We start from the raw sequence: 15638 nt of genomic DNA on the forward strand, positions 1-15638 counted from the left end.
TTTTCTTAACACAGACTCTATCTATAAATAGCCCTGTCTTTTGCAGCTAAATATAAATAGCTTAACCTCAAATTTAAGACATAAAGTGCTTTTTTATGTAAAGGTTTATATTTTCAAATATCCTAATGAAATATGTATGCCTACTATCCTCTTAATTTATTAATTTATCATCTAGTTATCCATCTTATTTTATTTACTTTTGATTATTATTAGTTATTGTTATTATTGATTTTACTGATTTTAATGTTATTATTGCTTTTTATTGTGGTTCTGACTATATGTAAGCTGCCCAGAGAGTCTATGCCTAATCAGGCAGCATATAAATCAAATAAATAATATTATATTATATTAGGGAATACTGAAAACAGGTAACTGTTGTTTCTTATGGTTTTGTGTCTAACTTTGGGCCAGTCATGGACTCCATCCTAACCTACCTTATAAGGTTGTTGTAAGGATAAGATGGAGAAGAGAAAAAGGATTGTGTAAGCAATTTTAGGTTCTTTGCAGGAAAAAGGCAGACTATAAATATGATTTTGATGTTCTTGTGTGCCATCAAGTCATCTCTGACTTATGGCAACCCTATGAATGAACACCCTCCAAAATGTCCTGTCCTTCACAGTCCTGTCACAGCTCTTGTAAACTCAAGAAATATCATAAAATAAACTCAATTCCATTCATTTCATTGGCTCTACTCTAAGCAGGACTAACATTGGTTATAATCCAGAGAAACTAAAGTGCATTAGGCCACTGAAATACTGCTTGGAGGAGGATCTGGATGGGTGTTGTGGGAGAAAACATGTTCTCAGCTCCAGAACTGAAAACAAATTCCTGGGTAGAACATGTCCTCAGAGGTGACCTGTGCCTCCATTCTAAGCAGAACCTCAGGCCAGTGGGCCAAATTTGGCCATATTGGGTTTGAAATGCCTCTCCTAAGGCTTAGGTATTGGCAGTAAAATCTGCTGGATATTTATTTATTTGTATTTTGGCCCTAGCACTTTTATCTTTGGTCCCATCCATCTCTGAAATGCAGCTGGGTAAAAGCTTCTCCAGAATTGGATTTGGCCCTCAGACTGAAACAGATTAAACACCTCTGCTCTGGTCCCAAGCCCGTTTTACATGTTGGTCCGGCTGAAGGATCTTGGGGATCTTGCAAAAAATTAAAGAGGATCTTTTAAGTCTGCAGTGTGCCCAGTCATATTCTATACCTTCTTTCAGCTAGAAGCTTTATAAAATGGAAATTGTACAATTCAAAAGGATTAAAAAGAAAGTGGATGATGAAATGGCATGTGAATCCTCACTTTAACAATGCATAGATAGAGAAGTTACCCTAATAGCAAAAATGGGCCATTAATCAGCTCTCTGTCTGGGAGTGGAAAAGCCATATCAAATGAAGCATTAAACTTCTAATCTTGAAAATGATGACAAACACTGGCTAATTGACTGACATAAGCCGCATTGAGTCAAATATTTAGTTTTGCATTAAATCTGTATCCAACATTAGAACATTTCCTCTTGATTGAAATGGCTAAAATGCAGTTTTTCTGCTCCATTTCCCATATCTAATTAATGCTCAGCATTGACTCATTTTCTAATAACATTACAAATGTATCAGCAAACAGGCATAAAGAGGAACCAAACTAGGCCTGCATGATTAATTCATATTTCTCCATTTGCAATGGCTACTAACATGTTATAAGTGAGGTTATTTGCAGACACTTGCCTGAGCTGTAAACAGTTAAATCCTCTGATTGCTTAAACAAACAGTCATCTAGATCAGGAGATAAGCACTACTAAAGGACACACTGTAGCTAATTTAATTTTAGGCTCATTAAGAGTTACAGGGTGATCTGCTGCCACATTTCCAGGCACTATTGGCAAAATGATTATATCAGCATCATCCAATATGGTTCTGAATAGCTTTTACTTGTAGAGGAAATTTTAAAAGTGAAAGATGGCATAATATACAGAGTGTTGTGGATATTTTGGTAAATGTATTTGCAGCCAAGAAACAGTTATGCTTGCTATTGGCCAGCTTGAGCCTACAAAAAGTATAAGCTGCCACAAGTCACAAAGAAACAGAGAAGATTGAGACACTGACTGCATTCAGACAACATGATGACCCACACACAAGGGTTGGGTATGGATTGAGTGTGTGTTGTGACTGAACCATAGTTGTTGCTGAACTGAAGGTTACCATGTTGTCTAAACCCACCTACACTAACAAGGCATGGGTTGTTAGCCACAAACAACCTATGCAAAGAACCCATGGTTTGTTGTTGGATTGTGAGCTATTGGTTAAACATCGCAGTTATCTTGTTATATTGCCAGCAACACAATAAGCCATGTTTCAACAACAACCCATGCTCAACCTATCCTTAAGCCCTGAGCATGGGTTATCATGTCTGAACCCAATCTGAGAAGGCTGGCTGTTACAGGCCAAGGCAAAATTCAACTTGGTTGGATGGCTCTGAATTAGGAAGAGTTCCTTTCAGAACCCCACATCCAAAATCAGCTAAGAATCTTATGATACCTTATTTCCAAAATGCTTCTCCATCCCCACCCATCTTTTTCTCTCATGATCATTTTTCTTAGAAAAATTCCCTTATGAATTCATACAAAAAAACCATTTACCAAGGGACTCTACCATTGGCTAAGCTTCTACTTGGATTCCTCAATAACCTTTCCTATCATGATGATCTCCAGCTGTTTTGAAAGACAATTCCCATCAGCCCCAGCCAGCATAACCAATGGTCAGAGCTGGTGGGAGTTGTAATATAAAATAATCAAAGAAGCTGTGGTAGAAGCTACCCAGAGGCAGAAACACAGTAAAAGCAATTGCAGGGGGTGACATCTAACCTCCAGGGGCTACTTAAGATGCAGCTCCATCCCTTCCTTACTCTATCGAGGTGTATGTTATCTCAGAGACTTTCTTCCCTACAGAAAGAAAGGGGCAGGCAAAAAGGTAAAATATAAACTAAGTATGTAAGTGAAAAAATAATTTTAAAAAGCATACTCTGCCTATATACATTTGTCTTCACTAACATCTTGACAGCTGATGAGGAAATTTTTACTACTCCTTTATCTCCTCACTGGTCATTCATCACCATCAATGTATTTGAATGTATTAGCAGCCCTTAAGATATCCAGCTGATTACATTTATTTAAGGGAAATAATTCAAGAGAATTGAAATATTGTGGCTTGTCCAAGATAAAATGGTGCCCCAAGAGAAAAAAGAATCACTATAGCATTCTCCCACTAAGGACCAAAATACTGGAAAAGAATCCAGGAAAGTCTCATAGAAACCAAGAAAAGAGATATAAGACACAGCTGCTGTTTGTTTCAATGGGGATTGTGCAAGCAAATTTTATTTCTTAAAAGTCATTCATTTCCTCCCCATGTCATTAAAAAAAAAAAAATCAAGGTGCCTTCTTTTCCATTTGTATCCCCAAGAAACAGGATCTGTCCCTCTGTCACCCTTAATGGTCTCCAAACTGCTGACCAAGGCAGCCTTCTCACTTGGTGTCATGGCACAGACACTATCATCTCTTGTAATTTTTGCAACCATCACACGTATTAATTAATGGAGAGTATAACCAAGGTCTAATCTTGTCGGTTAAAAGGGAAAATATAACATGATAACCCAATTGCTTTCTGCCTCCTTTTCTCTGCCAAACTGTGATCATTAAAAATATCCCACACTCTTAATGAGCAAAGCTGTTCTCTCATGTTTACACTCACTATTCACCATTAGCCAGATAATTATCCTAATGTGCTAGAGGAAAAAATATAGCAACGCTTCAGCCAGAATTGCATTTTAGTGAATTTTAAGGGCTTAATGAGGGCAGGTAATTGACTAGCAATGCTTTAAAACGAGCTCTACCTTCAGTTAAACAATCAACAGCTCTGTACTTCAATATCACCATCTCACCCATGCAATGTACCTGCTATCAGATCTATTTGTGGCAAACTGTTGTCTAAGAAACCACTTCCTTTGTGCTACTAACCCAGCACTTAGAGTCCTTTTTTGAAAAGCAGTTGTTCAATTAATCTGGTGTAATTTGCAAATAATGGAATGCAGATTCCACAAGCAACTAAGAGGAAATAAGACCTCAATTCACAAGGTGGTTAACAGATCTATTCAACTGTTAATTACACACTTCCTGGTGCAATTGACAAATCATTGTCATCCTTTAGGCCATTGTGTTTTCAGACAAAGTTCCCCATGTTGCAACAAAGACTTAAAAAAATATTAAGAAAAGACAAGGTTGCATCAATTTAATCAAGTTGCTATCAAGTTAGTCATGTTGGGTCACCAAAGACAATAGTCATAAATTGCCAAAATCTTTAATGGTTTAATCAATAGACCAGCTCAAATAGGGCTACATTTTGTTGTTCTTACCTCCTGCTGAAAGGCTTGATTAGGATCTAAGAAATATAAGCTCACAAGAGTATGTCATCTGTATTGAACTTCGGAAGTCTTACACTGCAGAAGTTCTTTCAGCCAACAGGCCTTCATTTTCTCAAAGTGCAAATCATTAACCATTGAGAATAGTTTCACAGAAAACAATGGCTCTGTTGTTAATATTAATTCATTACATTTATATTCCAGCTTTTTATCTTAAGGTGACACAGTAAGAGTCCCTAAGCAGTCTCTCCTTCAGGTAGCAGAAAGGAATCTTGCAGTTTGACCATCAATCCTCCCGTTCATTGCAGGAAATCCAGAACTGCACCATCCAGCATCTACTTAAAGAGCTCCCCGAAAGGTGTCTTACATATGGCAAAGTGAGGTGTTCCTTTAAACCCTCATTATCCTGCTCCACTAGCAAGCCACTTCTACCTCTTTGCCTTTACATGAATATCCCTAACACAACTACCCTTCTTCTGTGCCTATGGAGAAAAACCACACATCACATCACAAAAAATGCATGGGCAGCAATTTCTGTCCTTCTAAAATCCACATTCCCCCAAAAAAGCATCCTGCTAGCCACCTTTCCATTCCTATGACAATTAGCACAATATCAAAGTCCATATTATACGTTTCTGCTCTGTGAAGCAACTGCCTATTCACTAGGGTTGCACCGTTTCTCTAGAGTAACACTACAGGAGCACTTCCTGCTGCTGCCCTGCTCTGTGCCAACATGCAAGCACACCCACCTCTGCCCCCCACACTGTCAAAAGCCACCTCCCCCCCACAGCAGGCACACATAGGACATCAGCATGGGCACCTGTGGCAGGGATGGAGGGAGAGCCTCTTGCTGGGCAGACTTCCCCAAGGGTGCCCAGGAAAGTGTTCTGACTGACCACCAGGAATCTGTTGTTGAGGCTTGTTGAGAGTCCTTAGGAATGTCAGGGTCAAAATAAAAGTGGAAGGGAGGGCAGAAAACAGAGCAGAAGACATGCACTTCTCAAGGTGATTGCCCTGATGGCGATGCCTGAAAACAGCTCATGTGCTTCTCATGTGTAAGGCAGCTTTCGCATGAGAAGACTGCTGGCTCCCCAAGTAGGACAAACATACAAACATTTCAAAGCACTGCTCCAGCGAAGTACAGCAGTCAGGCTGGAGGGCCAAGCATGGCTGCCTCCCTGGGCACTGCTGCTGCTATTCCAAAGTTGCAGCTGGGCATTAGGAAGGGAGCACACACGGGGGGGGGGGGGGGAGCAGCACAAGGCAGCAGTTACAGGGCAGTGAAAAATGGAGACTGGAGTGTCTGCTGCAGCTTCAGTAGGTCTTGCTGCCAAACAATGGCAGAAATATGGACATCACAGAAACATTATAACTGGGGTCACACATAATGGCAAGCCATGGAGAAGCTTGGAAACCTTACAAAAAAGGTTTCTCCATGTGAGTTCATGGAAACCAATGTTGTTATGCTTCACCATAGAGGCTGAATTCACATATGACAAGCCATGCCTGTGCCATGTCTAGCATGGGTTGTCATTATGTGTGAATACAGCCAGTGTCTAAACAGCCATGAGGTTTTTGGAGACCCAGCAATAAAGCTGAAGTTCTGACCTCATAGTTTGGTCTCCATACAAAGAGTCCCCCCCCCCCCCCTGCAGCCTGCATGGAAAGAATTGTGTCAGCTGTATCTCCAACACTGCAAAAGGCACCTCGGAGAAAGGAAACTCCCCCAACTCAGCCATTTTCATTTCAAAATTTCACATGCATGCAGGGAGAGCTTCTATTGAGACAATATAGGCTCACACACACCTTTAAATGGCCTCCACGGTCCATGGAAATTTGGAACAGAAATAGGTGGGTGAGCAAAGGTTTTATCCTCCCAGAGTCACAGAAATAAATTAGAGTGGAGAGCCAGTGTGGTGTAGTGGTTAAGAGCATGGGACTGGGACTCAGAGGATCTGGGTTCGAGTCCCCGCTCGGCTATGGAGCCAACTGGGTGACTTTGGGCCAGTCACAGACTCTCAGCCCAACCTACCTCACAGGGTTGTTGTTGTGGGGATAAGATGGAGGAGGAGAGATAATGTAAGCTGCCTTGAGCCCTTTGTAGGAAAAAGGCAGGATATAAATCAAAATAATAATAATAATAATAAAATAAAATGGGAAACCCCGGTGCATTCAGCAAAATTCAAGAAAATGGCTCTGCACTTGCTGCAAAGAGGTGCTTCAGCCCCACAGCACCCCACCTCAAAGCCTTTGATTGACTTGCTGAGATTGAGCCAGCCAAACTGATTGGGAAGGGATGGCCAGCCACCCCCACTGTCACCCATTAAGACCCATCCACTGGGAAAGGTAAGGTGTTACTTGGATTGGCTCCTGTCCTAGGCAGCAAAAATGCCTGAACTTCTCTCTCTCTCTCTCTCTCTCTCTCTCTCTCTCTGTGTGTGTGTATCATCATCATCATCATCATCATCATCATCATCACAATCAGAGCTAGTCTGGAGGAACTTACTCTCCAGGAAGCCTTTTTCTGCCATATGCATATGCTGAGCCAGGAGTCCCTTCTTGGTGTGTAGTAGTATGACAGCAGTAGCAGAGCAGCAGTGAATCAAAAACTTAGAAGAAAGACAGAGCTTGTAAGGCAATATTATAAGGTTTGTTTTTTCTCTATAGTGGGTAGGCTGCCCCTCTGGTCCCTTGATTGCTACGGTTACTATGAATCAGCCTTGCTAGCCCCGCTGAATTACCATTATCAAGAGAAAAAGAGAACAAATGCAAGCTTGCTAATGCTGCTATGGCCTTTGATACCATTGATGACAGGATCCATCCAGATAAGCTGCACAGCCTGGGCATTAGAGAGACTGTGCAACAGCAGTTTCAATCCTAACTGCAGATTTTTTTTCAGAAAGTAACAGTGGATGTGTGTGGCTAGGAGCTATGAGGTTCCACAGCAGACCATCTTGTTCCAAACACCTGTGTGAAGCCACTGTGAGTGGTCACTGCAGGATCTGGAGCAAAGGGCCATCAGAATGCTCCCCCCACAACCCCCATGACAATAGGAATCAACTGAGGCTGCTGAATCCTGGTTGAGACAAAGGCCCTGTGGGTGAGTGGTTCCAAAGTTAGGGTAACGGGCTTCTTGTCTGTTCTGGGTGAGGCTGCATTCCCTGTGAAAGAACACACTTGTGGTCCGGGGGTGTTCTTGCGTCCACGGGGCTCTTCACATGAAACGACAGCTCACCATGGGTTAACTCACAGTGAGTTTGCAGCTTATTGTCCAAACCCAGTCCATCTCTTTCACTGAAAATCCAAGCAGCTATGGCAGTTCATTGTGTCCTTTTCCAGCTTTGCCCAATGGGCAATTTGCTGCTTCTCCTGGCTTAAGGTTAGTCTAGAAACTATAGCAACTGTAAACTGCAACAATTAAGCATTTGGTTATTTTTTAAAAAAAAGTCATTAGTATTGGAGAACACATTGTTTCTTGCACTCCATCCTGATTTGGTGCTTCATTTCTTATTTGTGTTTGCCACTAGGCCAAGTATAAAATCTTGTTAATGGTGTATAAAGACCTAAGCAACCTGGGAGCAGGATACTTGGAAGCATACCTTCTCCCTCATCACCCTGTTTGATCACATGAGGCATTCCTACAAGCCTACAGTCCCCTTAGAGTGGTCCCCTTAGAGTCGTTTCAGAGTAGGGGCTCCACCCTATGGAATTTCTGCTAGTTGATGTTGGACAGGTACCAACATTGTCCGGCTTTTGCTTAAGACATTCTTATTTAAGCAAGCCCTTCCTGAGTAAAGAACATCCATACCTCTATTTAAACTATTTTAAATTTTTATATTTTGATGTTTAAAATATTTCATTGCTATTCACTGCTTGAGAACTTTATTTTTAGATGTCAAATATTCTATAAATATTGTAAATAAACAAATACATAAAATACAGTGAACACCAGGCCAGTGTCCTTGGGAAAGGAGTTTCATTAGTGAGGTGCTACAGATAAGAAAGCCCTCTCTGATGTCGTCTCTTGATTTCTGAAGGTGGAGGCATTCCAAAAAAGATCTCAGTGGAAATACTCCATAACGATAGATTACAATGTGAGATGGTGATCCTTAAGAAACCTGTCTCCCAAGTCATGAAAGGCTTTGAAAGTCAAAAACAACACCTTTGTTTGGACTTAGAAGCAAATTACTAACTAGTGAACAGTGGAACAACTGCTGAATTTATTCAGAACTTGAATTAAATTTATAAAGGGAGTCTTGTGCTAAGAGCAGTTTCAACCCCAGGCTGCCTTTTGAAGGAAGTGCTTGTACTTGAAGCACCAATGTGCTTGTTGAGAAATCACAGCACATTCCAACATGCCAGTTGCCTACTCCAATGGAAAACACTCAGTACTCCCTCCCTCCCCTCCAAAACCCATGCCGAACAGTTGGAACTGATGGAACTGTTAGACACTATTTACAGTCTTCAAAAGTAGATGTTGTTTAAGGAGTCAAAGTACACTATCCAGCAAAATCAATACCCTATTAGGTTAGAAAGAGTTCTGACTATCAAAGGCCAATGAACCTAATGGGTAAAAATATAAGTACCTGACCCAGAAAATTAATCACACACTGTCATGCTGAAATTGGTGCAATTCTTCCAATCATTAACATTTTGCTTGCAAAAATGTGCTCTGCTGTTTGTTCTCCTGCTAAATGATAACCGTTTTCAAGTTGAATCTCCTGATTAAATGAGTTCAAAAACAAGATGGGAGTTATGCCATGAAGGTCAGACATGTCAACTCAACTCAAAACAGTCACTATGTACCCTTTGAAAGCAAATTGAGAGGTTCAGAGAGACAGACAGATGAGCCTCACTGAAGTATGGTCTAGAGCTAAATTGGCTCCAGGGTCTAGTCCATGGGTCTCAAACTCAGCTTACCTGGGGGCCGCTGGAAGTAGAGTCTGGGTGAGGCTGGGCCGCATCAAGTATTCCACCACCGTGGTGGTGGTGGGCCGCTCATCCCGCCGCTGGCCCAGGCGCCGCCGGCGCTTTGAAGGCCGCAGGGCCCCTCCCCCCTGCCCCACCCATCCCGGCCCGCAGCTTAGAGGGAACGTTTCACGCAGGTGCGTGTGAGAAAAACGCGCGGGCCGCACTATCACTAAACTTTGATATCAAGTGGGGGCCACAAAATATCGTCCCATGGGCCGCAATTGGCCCTGGGCCGCAAGTTTGAGACCCCTGGTCTAGTCATTCTAGTTGGCTAGTCCTCAAGGACAGGCCCACATTACAGTCAAATAACCCAATTATCTATTTTTAAAATATGAGATAAATGGAGGTTAAGTTAACCTTCACCTTTGCCCTAGTAATACCAAGTCACCTTTCAATTTTATACTGATCCTTGAAATTTCAGTCAGTCAAAACTACGTAATATGAACCCTAAATCCTTAACTTGCAAATAATTATTTTCCTCCCTTATTCTTCTTGCACCAGAAAGAAAAGTTGAAAAGCTGTTCCACCATACCAGTACTTCCAACTACAGCATTTCCCAAGAGAACCTGTAAAACAGAAACAAATCTTCTTGGACCTCCCCAATTTTAAGCAATTGCTGCTACAGTCTCTTCATAACTATAAGATATTGTGGCCAGTTTCCTGTTGAGAATGTTATCATCGGTGGATCTGGAAAGTTTTCTTTAATCACAGCTTTGAGGTACAGTCTTATCTTTCAGCATTCTGACTGTAGCAGCCATGCCATCAGACAACCACCCATCTGCCTGCCTCCAAGAATTTCAGTGTTACAGTTGACTTTATTGTATCTCCAGCACAGCTTAGGATTCCCAGGTCTGTAATCAGAAGCACATGCTTTTATATTATTTGTCTAACATCTTGGAACTACCAATTTCTTACTTGGATATTACTTGGAACTGGCTATTGTAGACAGTTCAATTTATAATACAAATATCACAGACCAGAACCCTCTGTTAGTGGACCTCCAAAGTCACATGACTCATGCCAGTACCTGCTTTATAATTACTTTCTGTCAGCAACTTTTGCCTTTGGGGTGATATAGAAATTTAATAAATGGATAACATGTAAAAAAATAACATGTAGTAAATGTAAACATTCCCTCAGGAAACTTGAGTGGGAATAAGACTTAGCAGTGGGTGGGATCAGAATCAAAGGTGGGCAGGGAGTGCAATATTGCAGATTAATATGATTTTTGGTGCCACCGTTTCTCTCTCCTCCTGCCCCCTTCTCTCTGCATGCTGAGTTCAACCAGCCTATGTAACCATTAGACTACATGTTCCTGGCTCCTATTCTAGACTTTTTTGCCATTCTGAAAGGAGACACCTTATACTTCCCTGTTTGTGGTCTCCCAGTTGCCTTCTAGAACAACATTCCTCTCCATGCCCTTGCATAGCCTTCAGACACATGGTGCTGGTTTGGCCTTCTGCCTGGACAGCAACCTCTATTCCGACCTACTTCTGCTTCCTGTTTTCTTCACCCTTTTCAGCTACTGCAACATAGTCACTAGACTATGCTTCCAAGTTTATTCTTGTCTTGCATCTAGGGGACATTGCAACTACAGCATCCATTAAAGCTAGCCTCTTTTGGCAATCCAATTAGTAAAATTCATTCTTAAATCTTTATGTGCCTTTGCTTTAAAGGAGCTGGCCAGGTGAGCATCATTGTTACTGTTTTAATGTTTGCACTGAGTTGCACCAGACTATGACATTTTGATTTGTAAGGCAAAGGGGCAAACATAGTACACAAGGCAGCCTCTTATTTTGACAGCAGGGACACCCCACCCCCGGGGGGGGGTGTTATCCTCTCTCTATGGGAGAAAAAAAAATACAATGAAGAACAATTTTCTACCCTTTCATGACACCCAAAATTAGCTGCCTCATTGAGGTGGTTGTGGCCCTTTGTCTAATGGCAGAGCTGGGTCAGCAATGGAGCAAGATATTCTAAACTCTTGAATGCTGACCAAAAAGTGTATGGCCATGGAAGTGTTTTTTCTTTGAATATACAGTAAAAGTTAAAATTGGTAGAAGTTCTAATATTGGCTAATGATACAAGCTGACTGCATTTTTTTCTGTGTAAAATGCCAGGGGGTATAATGGTTATTGTTACTCCTAGCAGCCCCCAAATACTTGTTCACATGCCTATTCAACATTTAGACAAGGTGCTAGGGCAATGCCAGCCAAATACCAAAATATTGATGACACATGTGCAGGGTGTGAAGGGAAGCCTCATCGACACAGGACTGCAGGCCAACATGATAAAGATCTGCATACATGTGATTTGCAGTAGGAATTTCAGTTCCACTCTTCTGCCAGGTTGGTCAAGTCTAGTGGAACCTGAGGTTGGTTTCGTGGAATTACCAGGTTTCAGTTCAGGTCTTGTTTCCCACACTAGAGATTTCAAAACCAGGTTGTCTGTGTGTATCTGACCCCTGGTGTGAATGTAGACTCTGAACTTGGCAAACTGAGTTTTTCTGGGATGTGAATATGGGGGAGAGCATCCTGACCCATAAGCACATAAGGAGAACCCTGCTGGATCAGACAAAAGGCCTATCTCAGACTTCCCCAACCTAACTCAGAATTCCCAACCATTAGCTGTGCTAGTTGGGCTTAATGGGAGTTGAGGAAAAAAATTATCTGGAAGGCACCACATTGGGAAAGGCTAATCCAGCGTTCTGTTTGCAAAGTGGCTAACCAGGTGCTTCTGGGAAGCTGCAAACAGGACATGAGCACAAGAGTACCTGCTGACTCATGTTCCTCAGCTCACAGCCTTTGGAGGCAATACATGTCCAGCATGACCAATAGCCATTCAATAACATACAACACAACCTTCTACCCCAAAGAAAGCTCTACTGAATTCAGTGTGGTTTATTTCTGGGTACGTGTAATTGCAGGCAACAGTTCTAAGCATACATGATAGAGAGAATGTCTCATAAAATTGATTGGGCCTGCCTTTGCAGTAAACATGCCAAGAGTATTTGTCATTTCTTCCCATAACTGTCCAAATGTTTACAAAATCCACCGCCCAAAAAAGGTCATCCTGTTTGCAGCCCTGCAAGGACCAAAGTAAAATGCCTAGGGGCTTTCCAGAAGATTGTGTTTATTTCCTCTCCAGGAGTATTAACCCCCACACACACCACCAGCGGGGAAAGAAACAAATAGCTGGTGACTTCTATTTCAGAGGGGCTTCTTATTAATCGTGGTTTTGATTTTATAATAGCTATCCATGGTGCTGAATTCCATTCCCAAAATAGGTTAATCCCCATGGTGCACCATGAATAGCTCCTATGAAGCGCAGAGTAAAATCTGCAACAGATAAGGAGCATCAGTGACATATAAGTTACCTGCTTCCCCTTGAAGCTTCATAGGTTTACTTGTTGCCAGCTCTGGAAATATTAGCAAGCGCACAGAGAAGACCTCCTGCTAGACTAGTACCGATTATGTCAATTCCATTGTTTGCCTGTGCGGAAGGGAGAAAGGTGCAGGTCACATGCTTCTTCAGAAGTAAGCCCCACTGAGTGCAGTAGGGATTTACTCCTGCCAGAGTGTAACCTACTATGCATGCTTTATAGCTGGGAATGAGTCCCACTGAACTCAGTGGGGTTTACTTCTATATGGGCCATGATCACTTTGTAAATGTGTATAGGATTGCAGCCTTCAAAAGGGGCCTTTCTTTGGCTGAATTGCACCCTTTGTTTCCCCCTGTCTTCAGTTGTTTGGAATACCATTACATGAGCTCCATCTGTTTTTATTAATACTACCTGCTTTAATAGCAGAGCAGATGAAACTTTGTAAGTCACCTTGGGGCCCTCTTTTAATGTGAAGTCAACTCATGCCATTATTTTTAATGATAAATAATAACTTCAAGATGCTTTGGGCTGTAACCTCCATCATATCTAGACTGTTTAGTGGTGTTTTAAAATTATCCTTTATTTTAAAAATACGTGGCATAATTCTGTAGAAGTCTACTTGAAAGTAAGGCTTTTTAGCGTCACTGAGACTTACTCTTAAGTAGCCTTTCCCAGTCTGGAGCCCTCCAAATGTCTTGGGACTACTGCTCCCACCATTCTGAGCCGGCATGGTTGAAGTTGGTTGTATATGCAAGATCACTCTAGAGTACACATTCTCTGTCCCCCCCGCCCTCCCCTCCCTGCCAGAATCCCAAGAAACTGTGATGGCCCCTGCACAGACTGAGCAGGTCCATCAACCTAACATGACTTTTCCACAGTTTTCACAGGAAGAGTTCTGTGAAATGGATTCAGACTGTAATCTCTGATTCACAGGGTGGCATCAAATGGCTGCAACTCAAGAGGAAGAACCTAGAAAGTCTTTTTAAAAATTAACAGGATTCACCTTCCAAGCAAAATCTTTTCAGATGGGGGCCCAAGCCTACTACCATGTGCAGTTCTCTGATAGACATGTGGTTCATCTTCAGATGAAAGAACAGCATGTTTAACGGGGAAGCAGGGCAGGGGGCTTCTCCCAATACCTATAGCCACTTCAGAGGATGCTCCTTAGGATACTTCCTAAGATCTAATTGTTAGCAGCCTTGCCACTCCCTGAGTAGCTGTTTCTGTTTTTTTAAACAGACATTAAGACCAAAGGCACATATTGTATTATGTGTATTCTGGCCCTAAAATCCCATTGATTTAAACAGGAATGTTAAACTGGTGCTCCCACCTAAATTAAAGGCAACTTAAAGTTTGTGACCAAACCAATTCAGTGTAAATATCAAAAATGGAGGGAGGGTTAAAAAAATAAACTGGATGGCAGTTATGACATTTTCTGTTCAATTTGATGATGGTTAATGGTTCTGCTTATAGATTGCTCCAATACTTCATTGATACTGGATAAAAGAGCAGAACTAGGAAATGTACCCATGTTATAAGTATGACATTTAACTTTTTAAGTATCTTAACATACAATCTTAGAAAATATCCAGGAATTCAATGGGAAAGATCTTTCCCTTCCTTGCAGACCAAAGAAAGTTGCTAATAAGAAGTTTCTGTCAATGATATTGCTCTTCTAAAGGCACAACAAGGAAGACCCACACTCATTCCCTAACTATGTTTTTGACCACAGCTCAGGGAAGCCCCATCCATCATGATCAGTGGTCAGGAATTTAGAGATTTAAGAGACTAAAATACTTGAAAGGTAATAATGCCAATGGTATGTTTCTGGGACTGATCACAGTTTATTCCAAATTTGTGCTACCATCCTATCAAAAAAATCTTGTGAGATGCATTAAATTCACATGCAATTAAGGGCACAGTCCTATATATGCATAAACAAAAGACATTCTACAGCTCCTAGCTTGCCTCAAGAAATTCTGCTAAACATGCATAAGATTGCATCAAGGACAATTATTTAGAAGATCAAATAATATATATTGATCTATATATATTGGAGGTACATATACCTGAGACACTATCTTAACATAAGCATCCCCCCCAGCAATTATTTAACTATTCTAACATAATTTTTGTTAAGTCTCACTTGATTAATTGGGTTGTGCTTTTGAGTCATATCAAACCACATTAATCAATGGATGGATGGATTAGAACAAATGCTGTGCTCCTACTTTCAAGTAACTGTTCTCTTCACAATAGAATTAGAACTGAAGCTTGCTGACTGATCCCTTATTGTATGCTGTATTTCTAGAAAAGTGCCCACCTGAAAGGTGTTCCCATCCCTGTCTTCCCTCCCCTCCCTGTTTCTGATTTAAATCTCTAGTTTTGTGAGGATTTAAACTGGAAGCTTTCCTTTCCTAAACATTTTCCCATTAAAAACAGCTGCCTGTATGAAATGCCTGAAGAAACCCTTCAAAGGGCTGCCTTCTCCTGGAACATCAAAATAATGTCAAGGTAGAAAAGGGAAGTGGTGAGCGCTGCATTAAAAAATACAATAGGAAAGCTCCTGCCAATGACTTGACCTGGTCTTGCCAACCAGAAAGACCAGATGTGAGGATTTTCCTTCCCTAACTTTGGCTAGTCCTGATGTGCCTCCTTATTTTGAAGAAAGCTAAAAAGAAAAGTCAGTTTCCCACATAATGCCACAAGGTAATTTGAACTGTGATGACATCAGTCAAAAAGAGACACATTCAGTCACTTCTCTCCCTTCCACTGGAAGACCAGCAGAAAAACTTCGAAAGGAGTTGCAGTCCAACATCCAGAGGACATCAGGTTGAAAAGGAAGTGGCTGTAAGGTAATCAGTCTTGTTATCTTGATA

The sequence above is a fragment of the Varanus komodoensis genome, unplaced genomic scaffold (genome assembly GCF_004798865.1).
Source record: "Varanus komodoensis strain SLA01 unplaced genomic scaffold, ASM479886v1 scaffold11, whole genome shotgun sequence".
Classification (NCBI taxonomy): domain Eukaryota; kingdom Metazoa; phylum Chordata; class Lepidosauria; order Squamata; family Varanidae; genus Varanus; species Varanus komodoensis.